Genomic DNA, 25,168 nt, shown 5'->3' with positions numbered 1-25,168 from the left:
CTTACTCAAACTTTCACATCTGGTTCCCCCAATAAACTAAACTCTCAACTCTCCTTCTCCCTTGATATGTTTAACTATCCAAGTTAACCCTATATTTTCCTAATCCAACTGGTTTTTCTAATTTCAACTTCAATCGGTTTATATTATCTAGTTCAAATTTACTACTTTTGCTGCCAAACTATCATCATGTTCTTAATACTAAAATCAACTTTTTAAAAAGAGGAACAGGAAAAAGAAAAAAGAAAAAAGAAAAAAATTCTAATTAACTTACTACTCTCAAGATATTGATAATGGGGAACTTCAAGAATTAAACATTAGAAGCAGCATATATTGAGATAATTTTTCGTATGAAATTTCTATTTAACTCATGTTGTTATTGAACTTGTACATGCAACTATTTATATAAATCAAGAAATTAAATCTTGCTTGTAATGTTCTTTCCTTAAGTAGCCCATTATCAATGTCTTAAAAGTTGTAGGCTTAGTTTTTTATTTCAATTTTTTCTTTTTATAAGAAAATTTTATTTTATTTTAGTTTGATGGGAGTTGATTTCAGCATTTTAGAAGCTGAAGGATACTTGGGCGCCTCTCTGTTTGCCTTCTCCATCTCCACTCCCACCCTTGTTTTGCTGCCTCACCTCCCTCTCTCCCGTGACCAGTTTAGAGAAGAAGAAAAAAAAAAAAAAAAAAAAAAAAAAAAAAAAGAAAAAGAAAGAAAAAAAAAAAGAAACCGCCCACTACGGCCCCCCGACCTTTCCCCAACGGCTGTTTTGTTTTCCCAACGGGGACACCCTGCTCTCTTTCCGCCTCTCTGTTTGCCTTGTCCACCACCCCCACCCCTGGTCTACTCCCTCACCTCCCTCTTTCCCGTGAATGGTTTAGAGAAGGACCAAAAAAAAAGTTCAAGTAGATGTGAAATCCGGTAGTGCATTCCGCAGGTCTGAAGGTTTTACGCCAGAGCTAGAAGTATCTCCCGTGGATTTGGAAGCTTTTCTACTGCGAGAGTTTCGTGTTGCTGGTCGCCGCCGGTGTGTCTTAGCCGTGGCTATTGTTTCCGCCCTTGAGGCGTGTAATCTCTCCACCCTTGAGGTGTGTTATCTTTCGGCCTTGTGGCATGTATTTCCGCCCTTGTGGTGTGCCTATGCCACAAACTTGTCGCCTCTTTGGGTGTTTGTGATGGGGGATATGTATGTCGTGTTCCTTGTGCTTAATTGTTGTTGTGGTTGTTACAATCAGTTTTCTAAGGGATTGGGCTCGACCAATTCCTTAGCCTGGATGACCATGTCTATTGCATGTATGATATTTGGTCACTTTCCATTCCCTGGTTCGGATCGAACCTTGTGTTTTCATGCATTTATCTTTTGTATTTCTTTCTTTTCTTTGTTGTGTCTGTATTTTCTTTCCAGTTCATGAATGAAGCTTTTAGTTTCATACACAAAAAAAAAAAAAAAAAAGATACTTTAGTGGTTCAAGTAATAAACTTGAACCAGATAATATGAATCGATTTAAGTTGAAAGAGAAAAATTGAGTAGGTTAGAAAAAATAAGGGAAGTTGGGAATTTAAAAATAGCAAGGAAAAGGAGAGGTGCAAGTTTGGTTTTCCGGGGGAATTAGATGTGAAAGTTAAGAGTAGGGAAATTTTAGTTAATAGACTTAAGTATAAGGGAGAAATAAAAACTTGCTCCAAAATTTATCTTAATATCACATTTTCTCCTAATCTAATATTAATAACTTAATCAAAATGCAATTACTTCCAAGAACAAAATATTGGTATTTCACATATAGTAAGAGGAACAAAAGGGTCTATCTATAGGCAAATTTCAAAAATTAGGGGAGAGGCGGGCCATGGCCACCTTGGCCTAGGATAGCTCCACTCCGGTATGAGCATTGATAAAGTGAACTAAAAAAAATTCATAAGTGAATTCCTCCTAAATGTGTTGTGGAGAGGTATGGGAGAAAAAAATTATAAGCTACATTACATCTAAAACACAAAAAAATACTTTTATTGAAAAAAAAAAAAAAAACCCTTCCTAAGAGTTCATGGCGAAGTCAAAAAGGAAAACATGAATTGGAATAATAGTAACTACTAAATCCAATAGAGAAAAGAATAAAATACTCAAAAGACAAGAAAGAAGATAAAACTGGATAAGAAAAGGAAGATCAGAAACCTTTTAGATAAGTTCATGGGGAAGTCTAAAGTAAAAGTATAAAAAAAAAATCTAGAGAATCGTTAACAGAAAAAATGGCTATTGTTTAGAAATAACTTTCAAGTCCAATCGAGTTAAGAATAAAATATTCATGTCCCGAGTGAGTCATTATAAAAAAGTAAAATATTCATGTTCCAATTTCCAAGGTCATCATTTAGAAGGTAATTTCTAATTCACATGCATTGCTTTTTAGTCCCACATCGAAAAACTCACAAAATGTTTGCCTCTTTACAAATCTAAGCTCTACAATAATCAATTGCCGAGCTCAGTAGCGTGAGCTTGTAACCAAGTGGGGCCTTAAGGTAATTGAATGTTGGTTCAACTCTTGTTGGGTTTGGTTGATAGGTGCAACAACCGGTTTGCCCGCTCCAAGTTAGGAGTTGAACTTTGTAGTTTGGGTGAAGGCCTAGGCTTCATGGTTCCTGGAGTGGAGGGTAATGCGCCAGGCTGGCTTAACAGAGCAGCGAGAACCTCTCGCTATTGATGGTGGAAGGATAACAAATCGAGGTACCCTCAGCCCATGTGCCCCAAGAGATGGTCCTAATCAAACAATCACCTTTTTTGCATCTCTTCTTAATTCAAGACATGTAGAAAAAGGCCGCCCTGCCATACCTGATACCTACTTTTTATCTATAGATGTTGCAATGATTAATTCCACACCCTCACTAGCCCTATAACCATGGCTAATTCCATACATCTTCTAAAAGCTTCAAATCGACACTTGCACCATCAAACATCGTAATTGTCATTGGTAAGATATCAAACCCCTCTTTTGTCACTAATATTCCCAATATTAGGCTTGAAGGCTCTTTGTTGTCACGTTTTTCCTCGATAATGTTGCCACTACACAACGCCAATCATTGTATTGATGCCTCCTTGGAATTTCTAACCCTCCTGTAGAATCAATTGTGTTGTCGTTGCAAATGCTATTGTTGTGCTCTAGCCTTACTGAGTGGGGAAAACCCTACTTTCATTAAAGCTATCCCTTGTTCCTCGTCCATGCCTAATATGGAAACCCTCTTGCCTAAGTTAACACATATGACTAGCTCTTGTAATCCTTCCCTACCTTCCATCCTAGGTCCCAGTCCTATATGCTCAACCCTCCCTAGCTTGCATACCTCTTTTGCGATAAACATTTTACTAACCTCCTCTACCCCCTACCTCCTTGCTTCACTCAGATCCTACCTCTATCCCTCAAACCACTTACTTCACCAGTCGATCTCCTCAATTGGTCCCCGCCACCAACACCCCCCCCCCTCTAACTCAAGAATTATCCAACCTTCTCTCCCTAATGGGGCCCCCACCTTCACCCCGTTTGAGCCCACCCCTTAAACCTCACAACCACTTTCTTAGGCCTTATCACTAACTACCCACCCTCTCTTAATCCCCTTCCTTGCCTATCACCTTAGACCACTCCCAGCCTCTAACCCAATGCCAAACATTGTCTCAACCTAAACAAAATCCCGACTATCATAGGTATCATTCCCTCTTAAGTGGGCCAAAATCCTCACTCGCTTTCCCCACTTCTCCTAAGCCCTTTCTAATCCCTCCAACCCAAGCCCATATTTCTCCCCAAACACCTAGCCTACTCTACTCGTTCCTACCTTCCCCCTCCCTCAGCCATTCTCTTCTTCCCCTTCATCTACTATTTTTGACCCTTCAAACTAGAGATCACCAATTTTTCTTAAGAGCCTAGATAACCCCATCATATGCCGTCCACCTGTCTCCTCTGATTGTGGGAAACTTATCTTTAAGTAATATGGATCTCTCCCCATTCTACGACAAGGACATCCTTGGAGGCTTCTGTTGTCACACCCCACCTACCGGTATCGGTTTCGCCCGATAACCCGTGGGTGCGATCTGTCATAGGATCCACGATTTTATCATCAATAATAAATGCAAGTAATAATAATCATAAGCAAGAAAAAGTTCAAATAATTAATTAAAAAGGATTACAGGAGTCCAAATACTCCAAAAGAAGAATGAAAGAAAACAAGTTCCAAAATTTATCGAGTTCAGCAGAAGCAATAAATAAACTAAAGTAGTTTTATTCCAATAACTCACACCTAGGCTATAGGCTTTGCTTCAGTTTTAACAATATAGGGAGTTCTCCAGCTTTGCTCCAAAGACTTCTCAAAATGCTGAGCGATCTGTCTCTTTCTGTCGTCAATGGGTGCTATAAGCGCACTCCATCCATCCGTAGGAAGTTTCATGACATACATCTCCCACTCCCACTGACGGTACTACATTCTCTCCACAGGAGTTGCACTAGTCATACGGAACCTCTCCTTCTCATATACATATCGACAATAGATCAAAGTAAGCATATATGTAATGATTGTTATTTGCCATATATGTAATGAATATTATGCAAATATATGAATGCATCTAGAATCTAACTATGCAAGTCTCTACATGGTTGACATGCTTTAAGATATAACACCAGCCCTCCTCTGGGTAGGTCTAGTCACTTTGATCCTTCATAGACTGGTAACCTCTTTTAGGATCCCGAGTAAAGGGGTTTAGTCCTCGTAAATCAACCATGGATGGGGGTTTAGGTCAACACTCTCTTACCACGACCATTGGCATAAGTACTGGCGCATATTGGGGTTCTAATCCAATGCAAAGTCATACGGTAACATACTACATGCAGTCCAGATACTTCCCCTATGGCACCAACAAACTCGGTTCAGTATTTTTCCCTACTTAGGAATGAGGACTCTCACGAATTGGCTACCGCTGTTAGACTCCATTCCCTAACCCTATGGTCATCCACATATTATTGGGGTGTATGCTCTCATGACCCCTCACGACTTCCGGCCACTCCCTGGATATCTATAAACCCAAACCCTAACATATGCAACCCTACCAATGCATGATCAATAGTGGACTACTGAATCTCCGCATGGACTGGTTACCACTGTAGGATGAAACAAAGTCATGTTACTATTATCACAGGTCATTCGGCTTCAATTCCCTTACCGAAATAGTAGTAGCATGTATGGGTACCTAGCCATGCAATCTAGACTCCCTAGATATGTCATCCAACAATCATAGTAGTGCTAGGCATCAGTAAGCATGTGTCTCATACCACAACCCTCTGATATCCCAAGCAATCGATACCCTTCCATCATAATTACATCACTTCATCAACCATTATAGCATAACCATTCATTCTATATCACAAAGTAATAAACTACACATAACATCATCCGCAGCATACATTCAACTACTAATTAATGAAATATACAACTACAACAAGTTATAAGAGCAATGATACATGTAACAATTAAACAATTCATCATAAAACATATCATCACATATATATATAAGAATGTGTCTTTACCTATAAATATGTAAAAGCTTACTAAAATGCAAGTATACCTCACCCACAACAATTCTAGAGAACCTCAGAGATCACCTAAATATAGAGTTGCAAAAATATATAGAAGACATGAGTCAAATCAAAGCAAAGACCAACTTCACAGAGCTACTAAGACTCAGCGTGTTGCTTGGGGTGGTTGGCTGGGTCAAGCGACCGCCCCTGTTCCAGACTACTTCTAAGTCTGAACTTTCGACTTTTGATCTCCTAATTTTAATCCGATTTCATAGGAGTAGCCAACTTAGAAAAGTTCTCGATAAATCTCCTATAATAACCAGCCAAACTTAAGAAACTTCTTATTTCTGACATCGTCTTCGGTCTTTCCCACTCGGCAACAGTCTTAACCTTGTCGGGATCGACACAAATACCTTTGGCTGAAACAACTTGACCAAGAAATACCACTCTTGGATGCCAGAAATCACACTTACTAAACTTAACATACAACTTCTTCTCTCTTAGTCTTTGCAAAGTAAAACCAAGATGCTTCCGATGCTCTTCTTCGCTCTTTGAGTAAATCAAAATGTCATCGATAAAGACAATAACGAACTTATCTAACACATCATGAAATACTTGATTCATCAAGTCCATAAACACAACAGGAGCATTAGTCAAACCGAAAGGCATAACTTTAAACTCAAAATGACCATATCTTGTCCTATAAGCTGTCTTACAAAGGTCACTAGCTTTCACCTTCAACTGATGATATCCGGATCTCAAATCAATCTTCGAGAACACTGCTGCACCTCTTAATTGGTCAAAAAGATCATCAATCCGAGGCAGCGGATACCTATTCTTAATGGTCAATTTGTTCAACTCACGGTAATCAATGCACATACGCATACTACCATCCTTCTTCTTAACAAACAAAACTAGGGCTCCCCAAGGCGATACACTAGGCTGTATATAACCTTTATCTGAGAGTTCATTCAGCTGGTCTTGTAGTTCTTTCAACTCGGTAGGCGCCATTCTATATGGAGCTTTAGATACCGGAGCGGCTCCTGGAATTAATTCAATCGGAAATTCCAACTCTCTATCCGGAGGTAATCCTGATAAATCATCCAGAAAGACATCCTTGAAATCACAAACAACTTCAACTTCTTCACTTCCTTAACTTCACTTTCAGCTATAGCACTTTCCACTAATGCACAAACTTGCATCAAAGCAGACAAAGTCTTCTTACTAACTCTTCCTTTATCACCTTGAAACTCAAAGGCTGAATTACTACTAATCTGAAATTGAATTTTCCTCGAAGAACAAACAATTACAGCCTTATGGGCTGTCAACCAATCAATTGCAAGAATAACATCAAAATCTTTCATGTCAAGAATCACTAAATCAACTTTCAATTTCTTCTCGCAAATCATAATGGGACAATCTTCTATCACTTTATCTAGTTTCACAACTGATCTAGTAGGAGTACTAATCATTACACAACTAGACAAACTCTTAGGTAACAAGTCAGTCTTCCTAATGAATGCAGACGAAATGAACGAATGAGATGCACCCGTATCAAACAATACAAATGCATGAATATAAGCGATTAACAAAGTACCTGTCACAACTTCATGACTTGCATCGTGTTCAGTACCAGATATACTAAACACTTTTCCAGGAACAAGGGCAGATACACTCTTCGCTACAGGAGCATAGGGCTGATTAGGCTTCTTGGGACAAGTACGAGCAAAATGACCGGGCTGCTTACAAAAGAAACAAACCGGCGGTCCAACTGGAGGTACTACTACTGGAGGCTTCAGACCCATAGGTCGAGGGTTCACACTCACTGGCTTAGCACTTGGAACATTCGCAATTGGCATGTTCCCACTGAATTGACGCTGCTGTCCAGCTAGTGCAAAACTAGAATTTTGGCTCACACTTCTAGGCTGAAAACTAGGAGTAGGATACGGTGTAGGCCTAATGAATCTTCTTTCCGAACGGTCAACCAAACCATTGTTCCTTGGCTGCCACGTCCTTTGCACACGTGCACTTTCCTTCTCAGTTTCTTCAATCTTCTTCGAAACTTGAACTACCTAAGCGTAGTTCTCAATCGAAATCACAGTCAGATAAGCCTTGATTGCAGGATGCAATCCCTTGAAAAACTTCTTTGCCTTGGCACAATCAGGTCTTACAGAATCAGGGGCAAAGTAAAATAATTCCTCAAACTTCTGTTGATATTCCAACACAGACAAAGGTTCTTGAGTAAGGGCCATGAACTCAGCTTCCTTAGCGTCAATCACTGCTTCAAAGAAATAGTTCTTACAAAATGCATACTTGAAAATTTCCCAGGTTAATCCACCAACATGCAAGGTTTCCAAAATAGGACTAGTGGAGGTCCACCTAGCATCTGCTTCTTGCTGAAGCTTCTGTTTGGCAAACAAGATCTTCTGTGCTTCAGAACACTGCAAGTGACGGAATGCTTTCTTTAATTCCCTCAGCCACTTGTTAGGAAACAAAGTGTCCTTAGTAACACCAGTGAAAGAAGGCACTTGCATCTTCAGAAAACTTTCCATCAGACGAGTATGAGGAGTTCCAGCTAACCTTTCCGCATTAGGGACTGCGGTAAGAGGAGTTCCATTCACACCAGTACGAGTCTCAGTATGAAGAGTCATGAAACCCGTCATCATCTGGTTGAACTGATTCGACTGCTGCTGCATGATGTTGCCCATGATGTTGGCAATATCACGAAAACTATTCACTTCCAGAGCATTAGGTATACCGGTCGTATTATCACCATTCACATTAGTACGTTGACCAATGCTACCATTAGTAGTATCTTCATGAAACACTTTTTCCTCATTTTCAGTACTATTAGAACCAATATTGCGATTCCTTAGCACAACCATTCTGCAAAAATTAAAGTAAGTCAAAAACACCGAAAATTTCCAATATACCATCAATAACCACTTAACCTTAGTCTTAGCATATCCAAATAAGACTAAAAATCATCATTTTAATCATCAAAAAGTCACCCAAGAATTATATATCAAAATCCCAAAATTATCCCAAAACTTCGAATTTTTCTCCTTGGGTCGAGTGGCTGGGTCGAGTCTTCCACTCGACCCACGCAAACAGTGCGCGAAAAACACCTTAAAAATCACATTTTTTCATTTCATACTTACTTCAAAACACAAGGCTTCGTGGGAGAGCTCTAGGGCAAGGTTCTCTAAGGTCTTCAAGAGTCATTCTAGTCCATTTAACTTCAAGAACAAGTCTCCAACATTCTTGCAACATCATCTAAGGTAAAATTCCTCTTTTCCTTGCTTTACAACTTCAAAACTGAAATGTAATCTTCCAAATATCATGATTTACTCGTTAGGATTGCTAGGAAACATGTCTAGGAACATATAGGAATGTGTTCTAGGTGATCTTACTACAATGCCATGTCTTTACAACGCTTGCTATCGATTTCATGGTTTCTTGCTAACGATTTCTCAACCAAAAACCTTCTTTTGAAAATCTTCTCTCATTTTCAAACCACAAAGAGTTTCGCCTTCAAATCAATTCCTACATACTTGCAATGATATGAAGAACATGCGTATCTAAATCGATTAAGCCAATTCCAAACTTCAAAAATCGCATTTTGACCTAATTTGAGAATTTTTCCCCCTTTCTATGCTTGCTGAATTTTGTCCTTTAATCCATCAAGTTGATATGTTTTTCTCCAATAAAACATGCTAACACACTATTCTAAGTACCGTGTACATGCTAGTATGCTCAAACTGAAATTTTGCCAAAATTGAAAATTTTTAAAAAATTACAAAAATACCCTTCATGCTGAATTTTTGAAATTCTACTAATGTCAAATCTCTTCTTGTCTTCTTTACAACTATTCAGACATCATGCCTCCTCGCGGATGACAGATGGGTGGGAGGAGAGGCAGAGGTAGAGCTAGAGGTCAGGTTCCACTTTTGGAGCCGAGAGATGTAGTCAACCGCAGAGACTTATTCAGTACACCCCGAGCGGAGTACTTATATGAGGCCTTCTTTGAACGGTGCCGCATTGAGTATGGCAGATTACTCAGGCTATGACAACTTACCACATTTCAGATCCGTCAGAGATTCGATTCGATGGAGTGGACGCATCTTTTCACTGAGGATCTTCCAGTCTACCCGGATTTAGTGAGGTTGTTCTACAGCAACCTTACATCAGTCGAGGAGGGTCGGAGACGAGGTCCATTCGAGTTGATCCTAGAGAGTCGAGTTCGAGAGACACGGATTCGATTTTCTACTAGCACACTGGCAGAGATCTTCAGAGTACCACACTATCCTCATGAGTGTGTATGGATACCGACTGGGGCAGAGATAGATGCTTTCCTATTACCACATGAGCTGCTTGAGGTTTGCATCACACTTTGGAGAGATGACAGATGCTATACACCACGGACTAGTGCACAGATGACAGATTCGGCTAGAATCATTGGTCGCATTGTGGGTCGCAACATCATCCCAAAGGTGGGGCATCACGAGAGAGTATCAGTGATGGATGCTCTACTGATTTACCGCATATATCAGGGTTTCGAGATTGATCTTTCCTTCATCATCCAGAACGTCATGTTAGAGGTCGTGACGTCACCGGGCGTACGGAACCTTTGTTTCGGTCGTCTACTCACACTTATGTTCCGGCATTTCGGCGTGAGACTGGAGGATACACCGATGCAGAGACGATTGCTTGGCTATGCCATCGGGACCAGGACTATTCGGCAGATGCAGATTACTCAGACCGAGAGGTCAGATGATGAGGATGGTCCCGAGACTGATGAGGATGATGATGAGCCAGATGATGGTGATCATGATGCGGGTCCAAATACAGATGACCAGGGCAGAGATGACTTTGAGATGCGTGAGACAGATCAAGGTCATCAGGATATTTCCACATCATCACACTTTGAGACCAGAGGCCCTTTACTAACAGTTCCAGAGACTGCGGAGCTATGTGCACAGATGCGCTCTATGACTTCCATGTTAGGGAGGATTGAGGCGAGACAGGAGAGGATGGAGTCACAGTTGACTCAGGTTGTAGAGGATGTTAGAGTACTGAGAGAGTAGAGACAGTAGTCTTAGATAGATTGTACTAGGATTTCCTTTTATGTTTCTCAAATGTAACTTGTTGTAGAACTTTCCTAGAATTAATGAAGTTCGCTTTTGTTTCACCATCTTATTGTACATTATGCATTTCCGTTTGTTGTGTTAAGTGATGTTTGTTCAATCAAAATTATTGTGTATTATTCAGAGTATATTATTCTTCACTTTTAAGTTTCTAATTCAAGTGTTCTATTATTCACTTCTAAGAATACTTGAGTCACTTTTGGATTTATGACTCGGGAATGTTCTATCATTGTTTCTGTCGTTAGGATTTCACTTGGAACTGTGGGCTCTGATACCAATTTGTCACATCCACCCAGTCAGTACCCTATCTGGCATACCAGAGTGTGTGATCCACAGTCCACAAGATCCAGTAGTTAGTGAAATCATCCTCCCACATTCACAACAATATAATCAAGAACAAGATTAAATCAATGTTAACAATATTATTCAAATGAATCATAGATAAGTAACGAGATAATCATCAGAGTGTGGAAAAGATACCAATAGATATATAAATCAAAAGTAGAGTGAGGAGGAATCTCACTCCATGAGTACAGCGGAATGTAGTTCGAAAATCAAATGTGATTACAACTGATTCTAAAGACAAGAAAGAAAGATATAATCTAACTAAACTAGAGTCTTTTCTACTTTATAAAGGATGTCCTCATAAACATAAACTTCATCGATTATGCTCAGACGCTCCCACTCCACAGTAGGGCTAATCCTGGTAACAAGAGAGACCACTCGAGGGATCCTCACAGTAATCTTCGTAATCGCCAACACTTTGCGTATGGTACGCTTCTTCATCTTGCGCTTCCTCATATTGCGCTTCATAGCCATCAAAACCTGTAGAATAGTCTAACAAAAGATATTGTACAAAAAGGAGTGAGTTTCAAAAGAAACTCAGCAAGGCAAGTTATTCCATAATAGCATAAATAACATAGTATCACAACAAAGCAATAAGTGATATGATATGAGACAACAATGCATGTATGAGTCTAACTCTATGTATGCTGGTCTCTATAGGCAGACATGCTTTAAGTCATAGCACCATACTTCTTTGGGTAGGTCTCATCACACAATGCCGGTTGGCAAAGGGTCCTTCATCCATCTTGGACAATCCATGGTTAGGGGTTAAGTCACCTCTCTCTCACATCACCGTTTGGTCTAAGTATTGGCGCATGTCAAGGTAAAGCCTAGCCCAATGCAAGTCTTCTACTTAGTCATATCAACTCAGATCCAGATACGTCCATTCCTCGCCCCTGGCGATCCTTTTCGGTATCCTTCACACTAGAGTCAGCGTATCCTATGGCTACAACCAACTCGGACTACAGACTCATCAACCCTATAGGTCATCCACACAGTAAACGGGAAGCTCTCATGTCTTCTCACGGGTTGGTTACCGGTCTTGAATGCCCATGAGCCCAAGTCTATCCATATGCAACTCTACCCATAAATTGTCCCCACAATGTGATTCATGTCCCCTCACGGATATAACTCACCGGTCTTGAGCACCCATGAATCCCCATTGCTACCACGGGTCGTTCGGTCTCAATACCCTTTCGAATCGGGTCTGATATAACAAGGGTATAACCTAGCCAAACACTGCTAGACAAGTCCTAGGTATGAAAACCAATAATTCAGGAAAGTGTCAAAGGGCAACATTGGAAATATCTCATACCACTCCCAATGAGGTCCAAGGACAGAAATGTCAAAAGGACATTCCCCAATCCCGAATCATACCTAAGCAATCAACATCATAATTCAGTCATATCATCCACGACAAATATCTCATCATATGAAAGAGTATAATAAGACAAGCTTAAATAAATAAGAAACATACATGAGTAAGTATTCATACATAATCAAGTACATAAGGAAATAAAATCGTAATTTACTTGCAGCATTCATATCATAATAGAAACTAACATAACAGTAGCAAATCTAAGTAGTTCCCAATTTAGAAACTAAATCTATGCAAATCTATGTTAATATGGTAACAACTTTCCTTACCTTAAATAGATTCGAAGGTATTCTAGACGAACAAGAGGATGAATCCAAAGTTAGCAAATAAACCCTAGAATAGCATCACACAATCATTAGGAAGTAGTCCTAAAAGAATAAGCATGAATCGAATCGAATCGGACGAAGAAAACAGATTCTGTTCTTGCGGGTTGATTGGCTAGGTTGAATGCTCCAGTCGACCCAGGCAATCTGCCCAAGAGCAAATCCGAAAATAAAAAGAGAATCTTGATCCGAAACCTATGCTACACAAACCGGAATGCGATGAAACTTGGAGGGATTGTCTAACACAGTAATCTAAGACTAAAAAGCATAATTTAGACATCAAACCACCATTAAAACATTACTTACTAAATTAGAATCATAGTTTCTATTTTGGTAAAAATCATAGTTTTCATTGGAAACATGCTATGAATTAAAGAGATGAACTAGAGATGATTAGATCTCATTCTAGTACAAGAACACAGTAGATCAAAGGTATGAATAATCATAGAGAAGCATCTATAATGCTAGAATGAATCAAAATAGGAATATTATCATAGTTTAAGAAGAAATCATAATAATCATGTCAAGAATGAATGAGATGATCATAGTACAAGAGAATGAAAAGAGATTGTAAAGATATGACTACAAGGTTGCAGCATCTTCATCATAATCTCAGTTCAGAGATGAGAGTGATCATGGAAAGAATAAATCATTAACATAAAAGATAGATTACTAACCTTTAATTGAAGAACAAGAGAGAGAGTTTGCAAGATTGCAAGATTAGGTCTTCTTCTTCACTCTTGGAGGCTTGGAGATGGTTTCCCTTCGTTCTCTAAGTGTTATGGAGGCTAGGGATACTAAAATCACGAAGTCATGGGGTATATATAGCAAGATACTCAGAACAGAAGATTCTGTTCGAGTTCAGCATCTCTGGGTCGATTGGCTGGGTAGCATGGCCCAGTCGACCCAAACACTTGACCCAGGCTGACAGCAAAGCCAAAGACATGGATTTGAGGGTCTTCCACTACTTGGAATCAAACGAAACTTTAAACACATATTCTATAACATACCTAGCATGGAAAAAATGGCTTTAAATCATATCCCACCAAGCTCTAAGGTCATCAACTAATCTTCTCTTCATCAAGGTGCAGTCTCTTCTCTATATCTAACACTGTCTTCAAGTATGGGGCATCATCTTCAATCTCCATAGGTTCGGAGTCGAACACTATATCTTCTACCAATATGGCCCATAGTTGACTTTCACTTCTACTTCGGGTCTTTAGACCTACAATCAAAGAGTATCCGGGTTAAGGTTAGGGCTGGGTTTCACATTATCGGACCTGCAATATGGATCCCAGGTTAGAATTACGGGGTTGTTACATCTGTGATTGAAACCCCTACCATTTCGTATGTCTTGGCCCAAGATGGTTACAGGAGAATTAATTGTATTACCAAGTGGCGTTTTTAAGCTATGGAGATTTTCTTGATGATTTTAAATCTCTAACAAAGAAAAAGAAAAAGAAGGGAGAGGAAAACTAAGATTATTTTACCAAGTTTTACAATTTTCCTTTAGTTCAAAGTATACACTCTCTATGATGGTTGCAAGAGAAACTTATTGCCTTTGGTTGAGCATGTATTTTCTTTGTTTTAGCGGGCTTCCCTTCTCCCCCCCCCCCCCCCCTCTTTTTCCCTTTTTTGGTCAATGAATTAATTTATTCATCAAGAGAGAATAAAATATTTATGTCTGAGAGTCATGATTTAGAAGGTAATTAATTTTAAAGATAAAATAATCATCTTCCATGCTTTACTCTTCAGTCAATGTTTAAAAAGTAATTTCTAATTCCTATGCCTTTATCTTTAGTCCTACATCGAAAAACTTTCAAAATGTTTGCCTCTTCATAGATCTATGCTTTACAACCATCAATTGCAAAGCTTTGTAACATGAGCTTGTAACAAAGCGGGGCTTCAAAGTGATTGAACGTTGGCTCAACCCTTGTTAAGTCGAGTTTGAAGGTGCTAAAATTGGTTTGTTTGGTCCAAATCGGGAGTTGAGCTATGTGGCTGGAGTGAAAGCATAAGTTTTGTGGTTCCTAAAGTGGAGGGTAAGGTGTCAAGTTGGTTTCATAAAGCAGCGAGAACCTCCAGCTCTTGACGGTGGAAGGATAACAGGACAATATACCTTCAACCCACAGTACCCCAAGAGATGATCCCAATTAAACGATCACCTTTTTATACTCATCCATGAACCCATGTTATAGAAGAGGATGAATCATGTGAAATCCAAGGAAGGTTTTGCCAGATACGTGTATTAGGAGTTTGGTCATGTGGGATGGAGGGCAATGCGTCAGGCTAGTTTCACAGAGCAGTGAGAACCTCCCACTCTTGATGGAGGAAGGATAACAAGCCAATGCACCTTCAATCCGTAGTACCCCAGGAGATGATCTCAATTGAACGATCACCTTTTTAAAGTCATGAATGGGCCCATGTTATAGAAGAGGATGAATCATTTGAAATTCCAGAAGGGTTTCCCTCGATACATGTATGAGGGTTTTGGACATGTAGGATGGAGGGTAATGGGTCAGGCTGGTTTCACAGAGTAGTGAGAACCTCCTGCTCTTGATGTGGAATGATAACAAGCTAATGCACCTTCAATCCGTAGTACCCCAAAAGATGACCCAATTGAACAATCACCTTTTTAAACTCATTAATGGGCCCATGTTATAGAAGAGGATGAATCATATGAAATTCTAGAAGGGTTTCCCTAGATACTTGTATGAGGAGTTTGGACATGTGGGATGGAGGGTAATGCATTAGGCTGGTTTCATAGAGTAGTGAGAACCTCCCGCTCTTGACGGTGGAAGGATAACAAACCACTGTATCTTCAACCCATAGTTCCCAAGAGATGATCCCAATTAAACGATCACCTTTTTATACTCATCAATGGGCCAATGTTAGAGAAGAGAATGAATCATGTGAAATTCCAAGAGGGCGTGTATGACGAATTTGGACATGTGGCACGGATCCAAACCATTCATTGGATGTTGGCTCCATGTACCAGTTTTTAGTGCCACAACCTTCTATTTTTAATTGAGAGTTGAAGTGTTTTTGACTTGGCAAAGTCATAAGAAAAAGAAGGATTTTATTTGAAGGATTGCTAGGTCGATAATGACCGGCACCTTTTAATGAAGAGGTTGAAGTCACAGGTTTGATGCTCCTAGTAGTATATGTAATAGTCCGCACCCCTTAATATAGAACTAATAATTTCCAAACAAAATAAAGAAAAGAAAGGGAGAAGAAGGATTTTAAAATTAAGAGCAAACTTATGCCTTTCCTCTCTACTTCAACTCTATTGACTAAAATTCCCTTACTCAAACTTTCACATCTGGTCCCCCCAATAAACTAAACTCTCACCTCTCCTTCTCCCTTGATATGTTTAACTATCCAAGTTAACCCTATATTTTCCTAATCCAACTGTTTTTTTTACTTTCAACTTCTTAAAAAGAGGAACAAGAAAAAGGAAGAAAAGAAAAAAAAAAAAAAAAAAAAAAGAGCTGAAATCAATTTATACTTACTACTCTCAAGATATTGATAATGGGGAACTTCAAGAATTAAACATTAGAGGCAGCATATATTGAGATAATTTTTCGCTTGAAATTTCTAATTAATCTGATGTTGTTATTGAACTTGTTCATGCAAGCTGGACACTTTTTATAAATCAAGAAACTATATCTTGCTTATAATGTTCTTTCCTTAAGTAGCCCGTTATCAACGTCTTAATAGTTGTAGGCTTAGATTTTTATTTCAGTTTTTTCTTTTTATCAGAAAATTTATTTTATTTTACTTTAATGGAAGTTGATTTCAGCATTTTAGAAGCTGTAAATACTTGGCCGCCTCTCTGTTTGCCTTCTCCATCTCCACCCCCACCCCTGTTTTGCTGCCTCACCTCCCTCTCTCCCTCTCTCTCGTGACCGGTTTAGAGAGGAAGAAAAAAACAAATAAAAAAGAAAAAGAGAAAAAAGAAAAAAGAAAATCTCAGTTTCCCATTCTATTCAGCTCTCTCTCTCTCTCTCTCTCTCTCTCTCTCTCTCTCTCTCTCTCTCCAAAGTGAACAAAAAAAACTCATAAGTGAATTCCTCTTAAATGTGTTGTGGAGAGGTATGTGAGAAAAAATTATAAGCTACATTACATCTAAAACACAAAAAAATATTTTTATTGAAAAAAAAAAAAAAAAAAAAAAAAAAAAAAAAACCTTCCTAAGAGTTCATGGCGAAGTCAAAAAGGAAAAAAAAAATTTAACAATCATGAATTGGAATAATAGTAACTACTAAATCCAATAGAGAAAAGAATAAAATACTCAAAAGACCAGGAAGAAGATAAAACTGGATAAGAAAAGGAAGATCAGAAACCTTTTAGATAAGTTCATGGGGAAGTCTAAAGTAAAAGTATAAAAAAAAATCTAGAGAATCGTTAACAGAAAAATGGCTATTGTTTAGAAATAACTTTCAAGTCCAATCGAGTTAAGAATAAAATATTCATGTCCCGAGTGAGTCATTATAAAAAAAGTAAAATATTCATGTTTCAATTTCCAAGGTCAACATTTAGAAGGTGATTTCTAATTCACATGCTTTGCTTTTTAGTCCCACATCGAAAAACTCACAAAATGTTTGCCTCTTTACAAATCTAAGCTCTACAATAATCAATTGCCGAGCTCAGTAGCGTGAGCTCTTAACCAAGTGGGACATTAAGGTGATTGAATGTTGGTTCAACTCTTGTTGGGTTGGGTTGATAGGTGTAACAACCGGTTTGCCTGCTCCAAGTTAGGAGTTGAACTTTGTAGTTTGGGTGGAGGCCTAGGCTTCAAGGTTCCTAGAGTGGAGGCTAATGCGCCAGGCTGGCTTAACGGAGCAGCGAGAACCTCTCGCTCTTGATGGTGGAAGGATAACAAATCTAGGTTCCCTCAGCCCATGTGCCCAATAGATGGTCTCAATCAAACAATCACCTTTTTTGCATCTCTTCTTAATTCATGACATGTAGAAAAAGGCCCATTTGACCTGATACCTACTTTTTAGCTACAGATGTTGCAATGATTAATTCCACACCCTCACTAGCCCTATAACCATGGCTAATTCCATACATCTTCTAAAAGCTTCAAATCGACGCTTGCACCATCAAACATTGCAATTGTCATTGGTAAGATATCAAACCCCTCCTTTACAACTGATATTCCCAATATTAGGCTTGAACGCTCTTTGTTGTCACATTTTTCCTCGATAATGTTGTTGCCACTGCATCAACGCCAATCACTGTCTTTGACCATTCAAACTAGGGATCACCAAATTTTCTGAAGAGCCTAGATAACCCCATGATGTCTCATCCACCCGTCCCTTCCTCCATGCCTAATATGGAAACCCTCTTGCCTAAGTTAACACATACGACTAGCTCTTGTAATCCTTCCCTGCCTTCCATCCTATGTCCCAATCCTATATGCTCAACCCTCCCTAGCTTGCGTACCTCTCTTGCGATAAATAATTTACTAACCTCCTCTATCCCCTACCTCCTTCTTCATTCAGATCCTACCTCTATCCCTCCAAACCACTTACTTCACCACTCGATCTCCTCAATAGGTCCCTGCCACCAACGCCCCCCTCTAACTCAAGAATTATCCAACCTTCTCTCCCTAATGGGGCCCCCACCTTCACCCCGTTTGAGCCCATCCCTTAACCTCACAACCACTTTCTTAGGCCTTATCACTAACTACCCACCCTCTCTTAATCCCCCTCCTTCCGTATCACCTTAGCCCACTCCCAGCCTCTAACCCAATGCCAAACTTTGTCTCAACCTAAACCAAACCCCGACTATCATAGGTATGATTCCCTCTTAAGTGGGACTAAGTCCTCACTCCCTTTTCCCACTTCACCTAAGCCCTTTCTAATCCCTCCTACCCAAGCCCATATTTCTCCCTAGACATCTGGCCCACCCTACTCGTTCCTACCTTCCCCCTCCCTCATCCATTCTCTTCTTCCCCTTCATCTACTGTTTTTGACCCTTCAAACTAGGGATCACCAAATTTTCTTAAGAGCCTAGATAACCCTATCATGTCTCATCCACCTGTCTCCTCTGATTGTGGGCAACTTATCTTTAAGTAATATGGACCTCTCCCCATTGTGCAACAAGGACATCCTTGGAGGCTTTTGTTGTCACACCCCACCTCCGGTATCGGTTCCGCACGACAACCCGTGGGTGGGATCCATCACAGGATCCATGGTTTTATCGTCAATAATAAATGCAAGTAATAATAATCATAAGCAAGAACAAGTTCGAATAATTAATTTAAAAGGATTACAGGAGTCCAAAATAGTCCAAAGGAATGAATCAAAAAGAAGAATGAAATAAATCAAGTTCCAAAATTTATCAAGTTCAGCGGAAGCAATAAATAAACTAAATTAGTTTTATTCTAGTAACTCGCTCCTGGGCTATAGCCTTTGCTTCAGTTTTAACAATATAGGGAGCTCTCCAGCTTTGCTCCAAAGACTTCTCAAAATGCTGAGCGATCTGTCTCCTTCTGTCGTCAATGGGTGCTATAAGCGGACTCCGTCCATCCGCAAGAGGTTTCATGACATACATCTCTGTCTCCCACTGATGGTACTGCATTCTCTTCACAGGAGTTGCTCCAGTCATACAGAACCTCTCCTGATTCGATAAACCCATTTGTATAATATAATGTAACATACAAAAAAAAGGAATGAGTTCTGACGAACTTAGTATGGAAAGCACTTCTCACATAAATATCGACAACATATCAAAGTTAGCATATATGTAATGAATGTTATGCAAATATATGAATGCATCTAGAATCTAACTATGCAAGTCTCTACATGGTTGACATGCTTTAAAATATAACACCAACCCTCATCTGGTAGGTCTAGTCACTCTAATCCTTCACAGACTAGTTACCTCTTTTAGGATCCCGGGTAAAGGGGTTCAGTCCTCGTAAATCAACCATGGCTGGGGTTTAAGTCAACACTCTCTTACCACGACCATTGGCATAAGTATTGGCGCATATCGGGGTTCTAATCCAATGCAAGGTCATACGGTTACATACTACATGTAGTCCAGATACTTTCCCTATGGCACCAACCAACTCGGTTCAGTATCTTTCCCTACCTAGGAATGAGAACCCTCACAGACTGGCTACCGCTATTGGACTCCATTCTCTAACCCTATGGTCATCCACATATTGTTGGGGCGGATGCTCTCATGACCCCTCACAACTCCCGGCCACTCCTTGGATATCCATAAGCCTAAATCCTAACATATGCAACCCTACCAATGTATGATCAACAATGGACTACTGAATCTCCACATGGACTGGTTACCGTTGTAGGATGAAATAAAGTCACGTTACTATTATCACGGGTCATTCGGCTACAATTCCCCTACCAAAAATGGTAGCAGCATGTATGGGTATCAAGCCAAGCAATCTAGACTCTCTAGATATGTCATCCAACAATCATAATAGTGCTGGGCATCAGTAAGCATGTGTCCCATACCACAACCCTCTGATATCCCAAGCCATGTATACCCAAATGGATACCCTTCCATCATAATTACATCACTTCAACCATTATAGCATAACCGTTCATTATATATCACAAAGTAATAAAGTACACATAAACATCATCTGCAGCATACATTTAACTACTAATTAATGAAATATACAACTACAACAAGTTATGAGAGCAATGATACATGTAAGAATTAAACAATTCATCATAAAGCATATCATCGCATATATATATATATATATATATATATATATATATATATATATATATATATATATATATATATATATATATATATATATATATAAGAATGTGTCATTACCTATAAATATGTAAAATCTTACTAAAATGCAAGTAGACCTCACCCACAACAATTCCAAAGAACCTTAGAGATCACCTAAATATAAAGTTGCAAAAATATATAGAAGACGTGAGTCAAATCAGAGCAAAGACTAACTTCACAGAGCTACTATGACCCAGCCTGTCGCTCGGGGCGGTTGGCTCGGTCAAGCAACTGCCCCTGTTCCAAACTACTTCTAAGTCCGAAATTTCGACTTTTGATCTTTTAATTTTAATCCGATTTCGGAAAGATTTAAATTTGAATTTTGTCCTTAAGGAGCCTACAACACAACCACGAAACAAGACCCTAAAATTCTAATGATTCAATATTCAAATCATCCCCTTCATTTAAATCTATCCTTAATTCGAATGCAAGGATCCATTATGGAATGGGATCTAATCAAAATCACTGATGGGGAATAGAATAAACACAATTAACTAACCACCAAGCTAAGGGGAAGTAGATCCACACCATTCAAAGGGATGAGAAAAGAATATAGAGAGTGTGGGATCACTTACCTCCGCTTGACTTGCAAATCTGACAAAGGATTGGATCTTCTTCACAAACTACGCTTCTCTCACCTTCCAGCACGTGTTCTCTACCTCCTAACTATCCACAGCAACAATCCCGAATAGAATAATGCGTAAAAATGTCAGGGTTTGCTATATATATGGGACTGGGGGCAGATTAGGGTAAAAATCCTGCAAGTAGACCTAGCGGTTGCTTGGGGCGGTTGATTGGTCAATCAACCACCTTAAGTAACCGCCCACTAGTACTTTTCAGGACGTGGGTGCTTTGCTCAAGGGGTTGACCCCAACTCAAACCTAACCCTGTACAACATGTGCTTTGCTCAAGGGGTTGCTCAGGTTGGTTTCATAAAGCAGTGAGAGCCTCCTGCTCTTGACAGTGGAAGGATAACATGAATGTACCTTCAACACGCAGTACCCCAAGAGATGATCCCAACTAAACGATCACCTTTTTATACTCATCAATGAACCCATGTTATAGAAGAGGCTGAATCATGTGAAATCCAAGGAAGGTTTTGCTAGATATGTGTATTAGGAATTTGGACATGGGGGATGGAGGACAATGCATCAGGCTGGTTTCATAGAGCAGCGAGAACCTCCCACTCTTGACGGAGGAAGGATAACAAGCCAATGCACCTTCAATCCGTAGTACCCCAAGAGATGATCCCAATTGAACGATCACCTTTTTAAACTCATCAATGGGCCCATGTTATAGAAGAGGATGAATCATGTGAAATTCCAGAAGGGTTTCCCTAGATACGTGTATGAGGAGTTTGGACATGTAGGATGGAGGATAATGGGTCAGGCTGGTTTCACAAAGTGGCGAGAACCTCCCGCTCTTGACAGTGGAAGGATAACAAGCTAATGCACCTTCAATCTGTAGTACCCCAAGAGATGATCCCAATTGAACAATCACCTTTTTCATGAATGGGCCCATGTTATAGAAGAGGATGAATCATGTGAAACTCCAGAAGGGTTTCCCTAGATACTTGTATGAGGAGTTGGACATGTGGGATGGAGGGTAATGCGTTAGGCTGGTTTCACAGAGAAGTGAGAACCTCCCGCTCTTGACGGTGGAAGGATAACAAACCACTGTATCTTCAACCCATAGTACCCAAGAGATGATCCCAATTAAACAATCACCTTTGTTTACTCATCACTGGGCCCATGTTAGAGAAGAGAATGAATCATGTGAATTCTAGGAGGGCGTGTATGAGGAATTTGGACATGCGGCACGGATCCAAACCATTCATTGGAAGTTGACTCCACGTACCAGTTTTTAGTGCCACAACCTTCTATTTTTAATTTAGAGTTGAAGTGTTTTTGACTTGGCAGAGTCATAAGAAAAAGAAGGATTTTATTTGCAGGATTGCTAAGTCGATAATGACCGGTACCTCTTAATGAAGAAGTTGAAGTCACAGGTTTGATGCTCCAGGTAGGATGTAATAGTCCCCACCCCTTAATATAGGACTAACAATTTCCTGGTAAAAAATGAAAAAAGAGAATAAGGATTTTAAAATTTAGAGCAAATTTATGCCATTCCTCTCTACTTCAACTCTATTGACTAAAATTCCCTTACAAAAACTTTCACATCTATTTCCCCCAATAAACTAAACTCTCACCTCTCCTTCTCCCTTGATATGTTTAACTATCCAAGTTAACCCTATATTTTCCTAATCCAGCTAGTTTTTTTTTTTTTTTTTTTTTTTTTCAACTTCAATCGGTTCATATTATCTAGTTCATATTTACTACTTGTGCCGCCAAACTATCATCATCTTCTTAATAATAAAATCAACTTCTTGAAAAATAAAATTAAAAATTAAAAAAAAAAAAAGAAGCCAAAATCGATTTATACTTACCACTCTCAAGATACTGATAATGGGGAACTTCAAGAATTAAACATTAGAAGCAACATATATTGAGATAATTTTTCAAATGAAATTTCTAATTAATCTCATTTGTTATTGAACTTGTTCACACAAGCTGGACTATTTATATAAATCAAGAAACTATATCTTGCTTGTAATGTTCTTTCCTTAAGTAGCCCATTATCAATGTCTTAAAAGTTGTAGGCTTAGTTTTATTTCAGTTTTTTCTTTTTAATAAGAAATTTTTATTTTAGTTTACTTTGATAGAAGCAAGGTTCAATATGTCAACCCATGTCGCCGTGTCGGACCTTGGCGACACGGCGACATGGGCGACATATCGCCGAAAGTCGACCGACTTTTGGTAGGGGTTCGATGAAAAATCGAACCCCTATTTCGATGGGTATTTTAGGTCATTTTGACCTGAAATTTGATGTGTAGCCTAATTTGAGGCCAATAAACATATTGGGAGTGTTATTTTGACCTAAAACATTACCTAAACTAATGTTCTTAATTTACCCATGTCCTACTGTACATGGACAAAAGCCCCGAAACTAAAAACCTAAAAACTCATAAAAACCAAATCATATAAAGTCTACAATTCATTGTACAAATACTGAAATACATAGAGTCATCCAACCATATATAATCTGGAACTCTCAATACCAAGTACTGTGCCTAGGTGGATCGAACTCCTGTGACTCAGACTGTATCCAATGATGCCCCCCCCCAACAAATTCACATACTCATCCCATCTTATACGATATTGAAAATTGTCTAAGTAATCATTAACTGCAGTTCTATAGCGGTCATCTTCCGCCGCCATGAGAACTCCAATTTGAGGGAAGTGAGAATAGGGCCAAGGAACGTTCCGCATGCCATCAGATGCCCTTGTTGGTACGAATGACTCTGATTGTGAAGGAGGGAGAGGGACACCATAGCTCCCATGATACGAAGAACTAGAGGGGTTACTAATTCCCATATCATACTGTCCATGTGAAGGAGGGAGAGGGACACCATAATTACCCGTAGGCCAATAACTTGTTGTGGAGCCTACGGACTCATCCAAGCTCATGGACCCCATTGACGCAATCGCCGCATCCCAAGGATTACCATAATCATCACCACCTCCGTGCTGTTGCTGGCCGTCATGGCCAGCCCCCCTCTGATGGTGGCTCGGCCTCGTATCAGGATATTGACGACCACGCTGATAATCACCACCATGATCATAATCCTGGGTGGCATGATCGAAATGACTCTCCCCAGTGTATCTGGGTGGGGGCTGCTGTGTCTCTGGTAATGGAACATGTAGATGCTCTCCAATGCCTCCACCACCACTACCACTACCACTACCACCACCACCACCATCATCATCATCATCATCTCGACCAGTCTGACTAGGCGGGAGTGTGTCATCGGGATCGTCGTCCTGCCGCTCCTCCGTGCCTAGTGCCATCATCCAATCCTCATCAGCAGTTGCAGCTGCCTCTGCATGTGCCTGACCCTCTTGAGTGGCCATATACTTATCCACATTAACCCTTGCAGCTTGAGCTAGTTCTGGGTCAGGCCTCCCTCCAGGTTGGTCCAATACCGGCTCACCCCTGTCCAACATCCACTGAGTGAGGGGATCTTGCTCATCTTCGGCCACATCAAATATATCATCGAGATTGATATAATGCATATCATTCAGAGCCTGCTCCCTGGCATAGTGCAGCTTCAACCTCATATTATAGTGAATAAATACGAGGTCATTTAGACGTTGGCTTCCCAACCAGTTCCTCCTCTTGGAGTGGATCATGTTGAATGTACTCCAATTCCTCTCACATCTAGAGGCAGAGCAAGTCTGAGACAAGATTCTGATTGCCAACCTTCGCAAGTTTGATGTACTGTTACCATAGAGATACCACCATTCAGTTGCATTATCACAAAAACATTAAGTTAGAAACTCAAAAGTCAAAAGACTCAAAACAGTTATGCATCTAAGGATCTAACTATATAAGTATCTAACCTGAATCACTGGTTTCTCTGCCCCGTACATCAGCAGCTCCACTAAAAGACCCAAATGCATCCCTAAACAATTTGATCTGCAATAATACAATCATTAGTATTGATTGGTTATCTAAATTATTTAAACAATAAATACAACTCACTAATCATTTGAAATTCCCAATGTCTCACCTCATTATGGCAAAATG

General features: G+C 39.6%; 3 non-coding genes across 3 annotated transcripts; all 3 read left to right on the top strand.

Moving 5' to 3' along the window:
- The first annotated feature begins 2,464 nt into the window (after positions 1–2,464).
- On the top strand, positions 2,465–2,766 carry LOC149012298 (signal recognition particle RNA). The gene has a single exon (XR_016174261.1).
- An 11,836-nt stretch (positions 2,767–14,602) lies between these two features.
- LOC149012297 (signal recognition particle RNA) lies at positions 14,603–14,905 on the top strand. Its single transcript, XR_016174265.1, has one exon.
- A 2,473-nt stretch (positions 14,906–17,378) lies between these two features.
- LOC149012296 (signal recognition particle RNA) lies at positions 17,379–17,679 on the top strand. Its single transcript, XR_016174262.1, has one exon.
- The last annotated feature ends 7,489 nt before the right edge of the window (positions 17,680–25,168 follow it).

The sequence above is a fragment of the Hakea prostrata genome, chromosome 6 (assembly GCF_041222555.1).
Source record: "Hakea prostrata isolate BN-2017 chromosome 6, UWA_Hpros_2, whole genome shotgun sequence".
Taxonomy (NCBI): domain Eukaryota; kingdom Viridiplantae; phylum Streptophyta; class Magnoliopsida; order Proteales; family Proteaceae; genus Hakea; species Hakea prostrata.
This window is presented reverse-complemented; position numbering and strand designations above follow the sequence as displayed.